The following is a 6,701-nucleotide window of genomic DNA, read 5'->3' as shown; positions in this document are numbered from 1 at the left end:
TGGTAGATTTTTCATAACTCTGTTACAACCAAGTCTATCATGTAATTGAAGGAGAATTGCGATCCAAAACGCAGCGGAAATTAAAATTTTCTCCTTAGAGATCCTTACGAATGGTCATGATCAGTGATAGAATATTTACCTCTTATGACGATTGAAACCTTTGGTGCAGATCTCTTGTGACGATCAAAACCTTTGATGCAGATCCACAGAGCGATCACGAACGTTGAGCGATGACAACGTCTCTACTCAGTCCACACGAACGGATTCCTTCAATCTCAGTGCTAGCTGGTACGAATGAAGGCTTTGAGTGAGAGAGAGAGAGAGAGAGAGAGAGAGAGAGAGAGAGAAAACGAAAATAATACAACCGCAATGAATGCTTCTGCACAAGGGTTCTATTTATAGAACCACTTGTGTGGGCTTCAAGCTAAAAAGCCCACTTAAGTGTATTTTGGCTCATATCTTATAATATGCCCAAAATCACTTAAGCTCATGGTACCTTACCACATTTCGTATTCTACTTAAGTACATCGTACCTTTACGATGTTCTACAATTCACTTAAGGGCACCGTACCTTTCGGTGTTCCTTAGTTACTCTATCTCTCATCAATTCGTCCTTTGTGTGTGACCCTGTAGGTTTTCGCGGCATTGGCAATTATATTAAATCATGTATTTAACATAATAAACAGTGAGTGGTATCTAGCAACACATCACTGCTACCCAAGACACGAAAATGTCATGTGATCTGACAATTCCTTCTGTGATAATATTTATGTGTATAATTATCCTTATGCCCTTATGTCTATATTGAATACAAGGCATAGACCGTGTCATCCTTGTCCATTTCAATATTGGGCCCATAGACATTTATCCTGTTATGCAGGATGGACAAATTCCATCTAGGTCACTCATGTCCCTCAACATGCTTCGTGGAGTACCCATCAACTATCTTTATGGTTATCCAGTTACGGACAACGTTTGATCAGCAATAAAGCACTCGACTCTACATCTAGGGTCCATAGTGGTTTCAGGTCGAAGAGTGGTATACACCATTATCACCATGAGAATAACTTATGACACTTTGCATAACTTTCTATATAGTATTCTCATAGCGGGTCAATCCGGTATAAATATTACTCTTAATATTCATACCTATGTTTAAGACTTGATAACTCCTTATCCATGATCCATGAGATGTGATCATCAGTCTATATACATAATAGTCTTAATGCTTTAATGTCATCCCACTTCAAATAAAGCTCGACTACGGATACTTTAAGATTAGTGTCCTTATGTTTAATGTGATCTCATGATTAAGTCATACTTGATACATTAAACAGACTAGCTATTCTAGGGATTTTATTAAACAAACGTAATAAAGAAAAAACCTTTTATTATTAATAAATAATTCGATACAAGTATCAAAAATATTGGCCTCTAGGGCTTACACCAACAGTAATTTTCTTTGGATGTTCTTATTTTGTTTGAAACGTAGAAACAAAATATTTGGTAGGGCATTAACAATCTTTGCGGGACAAGCATATTATGGAGGTTTGGTTTGCAACTTGAATGGTTGATTCCAATTTGTTATTACAATAGTGTGAATTTGTCAATCATTTTACATGCCAAGATTTAAGTATTGTTAACGGAAATTACTTTTTGTTGACAAACATGTTTCAATAAAGTCACTTGTTTTTCTAACTTCTTATATGTCGTCCAATTAATAGAAGAAAAAAAATACTGAAATTTCATCATTATACTAATCTCTTGAAAATGAATAGAAGTTATTAGATAAAGAATTGTGACATACCTATCCACCACATTATTAGATAAGAAATCTATTGTGTGAATATTTTGTCAAATTAGGTGTTAATCAAATGGAGTGGTGGATAAACAATTGTCTTATCTTTCTTCGGAATTATTAATAGGTGTTATAGGAGTGTCGTTTATTAGGATGCAATCCTTTATTTTTTATATTCTTTTCTATCTCATGCAAATAAAGAACACATTAGCCATTCTATAATAAAATATTCAGTATTTTTATATGATTGAATTGTGACACTACTTACATGGTACTCCACTTATCATGTTTTAGATGTGCATTCAAGATGAATATTTTGTTGGATCGTCGCGAAGGAAAAACATATATTGGGTCAAACACTCACCTAAAGATCAAAGACTCACCTAAACAAATGAGAGAGATACCACATGTTAACCAAAAACCTTAAGGTTATAGATGTATGAGTCCTCTTACTTATAAGGTGCTCAACCTCCAGTTTTCTAAGCAATGTGAGATTTAGAACTCACACTTGTTTCTCAACAATCTCCCCTACAAGTGTGAGTTCATCCACTATGTTCTCCCTTAAGCGGAAACTCTTTCATCTGCATGCTTGTACCGCCTGACATACACCCTTACTCGAATCATCGGCTCTGATACCATTGTTGGGTCATCATGAGGGGGAATCATACACGTTGGTTCAAACACTCACCTAAAGGTCAAAGATTCACCCAAACAAATGAGAAAGATATCACATATTTATTCAAAACCTTAAGACAATAGGTGTATGAGTCATCTTATTTATAAAATGTTCAACCTTCACTCTTATAAGCAATGTGATTACACTTGTTTCGCAACATGTTTGAGACATTTAGATATCCCTAACAAAAACTCATAAGGACATTTTGGTTAAAACTTTATCTTATTTCCTCTTTATTTCCCTTAAATTTAAAGATCAAGTCCACATAATTTATTTATAGCGTGTTTGTGTGGATCCATAAAGACGAGGAATCATGATAAAAATCTTTCCTCATGATAAAGATTTAAGATGGAGATGAGGAATAAATTTGAGGGCACGGATGGAGATCTCTCCTCCGCCCCATTCACGTAAGTACATGTGAATAGGATGTAAATAAAAATACCCACTAATGAAATATTTGGTATGAGACTCGTTTACTTATTTCTTAAAATTGAATTTGTTCGCAACATGAAAGGTAACACTTTGCATCAAAAGAAGTATATTAAGAGAATACCGGAAAGACTCACCATATAGCACTCTAATGAAGCCATCACTCAAATGGAAACCAATGTGAATTTACCAATAGCATAAAATGAGAAAGACGTTGATTTAACAAAAATTTGCTTTGCACATTAGGATAAAACTTTTGATTTAGTTCAGTATTAGCACTAGACAAGCATCTTCTCGATGGATAAGAACAAGAAATATTGATTATCCATTTGTTCCATTGTGTCAACCTTACAAATATCTATTCATTTAAACAAATCTAACTGATTTCTCAATCATCCTAAAAAATAGGCTACGGATCCATTTGTTTTGATTTTTTTAATGATTTTTATTATGTATATAATTGTGTAAAAGAAATTTATAATTTTTTTTTTCATAAAAGATTCAAATAAATTTTTTGTTGGAATAATTATTCATAAAACATTATTTTAGATATTTCATCATTTTATTAAAAAAAAATTGAATATCAAAATTTTTTAAAATTATTTAAATTTAAAACAATTTCAAATAATTTTTCATAAAAATTATTTTTAGATATAATTTTTTTAAAAAAATTACAATTTCGACTATGTTTTGATATTCATAATATATATTTATGTTATAGGATTGTCAAAACTAATTAAAAACGAATATAAAAAAATTATAATATTTTAAAAACAATTTATAAAATCTATTTTTAAAAATACAAATGAAAAAATTCATTTTTTTAAGCTATTGTTTCAGTTTATAACCCTTAAACCAAATACGTGGAAAATTTTCAATTATTAAAAACTATGACCACAATTACTAACAAGTGTATACTAGCATTTTCGGACAAAAACTTTAAGGATGCCACTAGTAAGGATTTACAAAATCAATCATCCTTGAGAAGTTAAAACTTTTCATGTGGTCAAGATTTAGAGCTTTTGAGAGGGTGGAAATAAAGTTGTTTCTCAATATGATAATCGAGATTAAATGTAATTTATATACAACACATATATATTTTAATTTAATAAGATATAATTTTTAAAAAATAAAGTTGTGAAAATTCTCACACCCAAAATTTGTATCTCGATTGAGGCAACTATTTTGGAATGACTAAAATAGTTACCTATTACTTCGAAATCGAGATTAAGAGTAATTTATATACAACACTCATACATTTCAATCCAATGAAACGATGTTGTTAAAGGACGGAACCTTAAAGAATTCTCACACTCAAAAGAGACATTACCTCATTGTCGTAGTGACCCAAGTTGGAGATCGAGTGGAACAAAAGCCATTCATCTTAATTTTAAAAACATGTCTCAAGCTGATATGACAATGACAGTTGTATTTCATGTCTAAAATTGGCTTCAAAAACTGGCTTCTTTGGAATTATTTGATGAATAAGTTCATTCTAAAATCACATAGTTACTCTCTCTCTCTCTATTTGATGAGGTTTATGTTTTTTCTAGCTGCATGTGCAAATCAAGTCAAGTTATCTAATGTCTATTTTGAACTAGTTAATGATAATTGAACACGAGCATTATCACGATCGGTGTTGTTATAGAATTAATTGGACAACACTACCTCTTTTGTTGAATTCTTCAAACATGTATATACTAACTTCAACTACTTTTATATGTATACAAATTTGATTGAAACCTGTTACAATTGTCTTGAAGTTAATAAAGTATACAGTATTAGTAATATTTACCTATTTAAGCATTAATAGTTGAGTTGTCCTTCCTAGCTTTAACAAATAAAAATTATTTGACCATAGTTCACCAAAGATGCAAATGAGCACGTACAATCTCAAAATGATAACTCTCTTTCGGATAATCCAATCTTAATGCACATGGAAATGGATTAAAAAGTCTCATGTACTAAAAAAAATGTTAAGAATTTTCTATTGAGAATTTCAGCTCAATGCACCAATTGTTATATTTGGGGATGCGTCTGCTGCTAAAATTATTGACGATATTTCCTATATTGATCATGTTGCAAAACCCTGAGCTTAGTTCCGGGTTTCAATTCAGTCCAACGAAACCTTGTGTTGAACTTTGTACTGGTACTCACGATTCAGGTCATTCTTATCTTGTTTCTAATGATGGTGACGGGAGTCTTACACTTAAAGTTTGGATTTTTAGTAACCCTGATTTGTTTGGTGATAAAGTTGCTCAGAAATGGGATTCTGATCTACCTTTTTTATTTAAGGTGTTGTCTGTGGGACGACTTTATCTTTACAAGCTCTCCCTGATAAGGAATTGCTAGGATGCTGCACAAACTGCATCCTGATGTGTAAAAAGATGGAATCATTAACCTGAGGTGACTCTTGCAATGACAAATTTTAAGGTTCTTTGTGGATTTGCCACTCTTAAGGATCTGAAAGTTGTGATTCATAATGTTCCCGAAGTTGTCGACCTAATTAGTGATGTAAATGCAGACCTAGTCTTACAAACTAGTGTAATCAGAATGATCAAGAAAATGTTAAACCTGTTTTACAGGCAGTGTTTACTCATCTTATGTCAGCTGCTAGTAAATAAATCGTAACCAATGCAGTGAACAGATTGACAAATCGACGGCAGATGGAAAACGAGGTGAGGTTATTGACAGAAAAGGAGTTGTCGGTGCTGCGGTTGGAGAATCAATACCTGTCTGATATTGGTGTGATAGTTGCTTTCTTTCTAAACCACGTAAAACTCAATCCTGGTGAAACATTGTTCCTCGGGGCAAACGAACCACATGCGTATTTATCAGGGAAGTGTGTTGAATGCATGACAGCGTCGGACAATGTTGTTTGAGTCGGTCTTACTCCCAAATGCATAGATGTCCAGACTCTTTGTTCCACGCTCACATACAAGCAAGGTATTTCTGAGATTTTATAAGGTGTTTCTATGAATTCATATGTAAAGAAATATATCCCACGGTTCGAGGAATTTGAGATCGATCACTATACTCTCCCGAAAGAAGAAAGAGTTGTATTCCCAACCGTTACAGGTCCTTCCATCTTCTTGATCACGACCGGGAAAAGAACAATGACAAAAGATCACCTGAAGTTTTTGAAATCACCAAAAGTGATGTTCTTTTTGCTGTACACCAAGATTAACATCGCAAATATTGCAAATATTAGAGATAAGTTATAAGATAAGTTATAAGCCAGCTCAGTCTGTGATGTTCTTTTTGCTCTTCTTTTTGCTCCTACTTACACCAAGATTAACATCGTGAATATTATAGATAAGTTGTAAGCTAGCTCTGTCTAGTTTTGTATCTAGGGTTCTTGACATCTGACAATTGTACTACCTGCTACAGCAGGTAAAATTAGTTGATATAAATACAACCAGTTAGCCATAATTGTAACTAACTTTCCAAATCAATAGATTCAGTTACAACTAAAAATGTAAACTTTCTATTAACGAGTGAATCCGAGTTGCATCCGTACAGAATAGGGATTCATAGCAATTTTTTGAAGATTCTTAAGCTTATTGTTAATTGTCTTATGAGAGTCAATAATGAAATTATCTGTTACTCCTACATGTAATTGATAGCAGAAGTTCAGTGTACATGTAAGAGTAATAAGATCACAGAGGCTGAGAGAAAAGTTTAGTCATTATTTATCATTTTATTTATATATAAATAAGTGAGGTGCTTCCAAAAAAAATCACATAGTTAAGTCATAATCAAATAATCTACAAAAGATTTTTTTTTTTCATACAACAA

The 6,701-nt window shown here is 32.5% G+C and overlaps 1 pseudogene; it reads left to right on the top strand.

The window, feature by feature from the left end:
• Positions 1 to 4,979: 4,979 nt before the first annotated feature.
• LOC127080052 (mannose-6-phosphate isomerase 2-like) lies at positions 4,980 to 6,090 on the top strand (annotated as a pseudogene).
• Positions 6,091 to 6,701: the final 611 nt, after the last annotated feature.

The sequence above is a fragment of the Lathyrus oleraceus genome, chromosome 5 (assembly GCF_024323335.1).
Source record: "Lathyrus oleraceus cultivar Zhongwan6 chromosome 5, CAAS_Psat_ZW6_1.0, whole genome shotgun sequence".
NCBI classification, from domain to species: domain Eukaryota; kingdom Viridiplantae; phylum Streptophyta; class Magnoliopsida; order Fabales; family Fabaceae; genus Lathyrus; species Lathyrus oleraceus.
The sequence above is the reverse complement of the archived record's forward strand: the minus strand, read 5'-3'. Positions and strand labels throughout refer to the sequence as shown.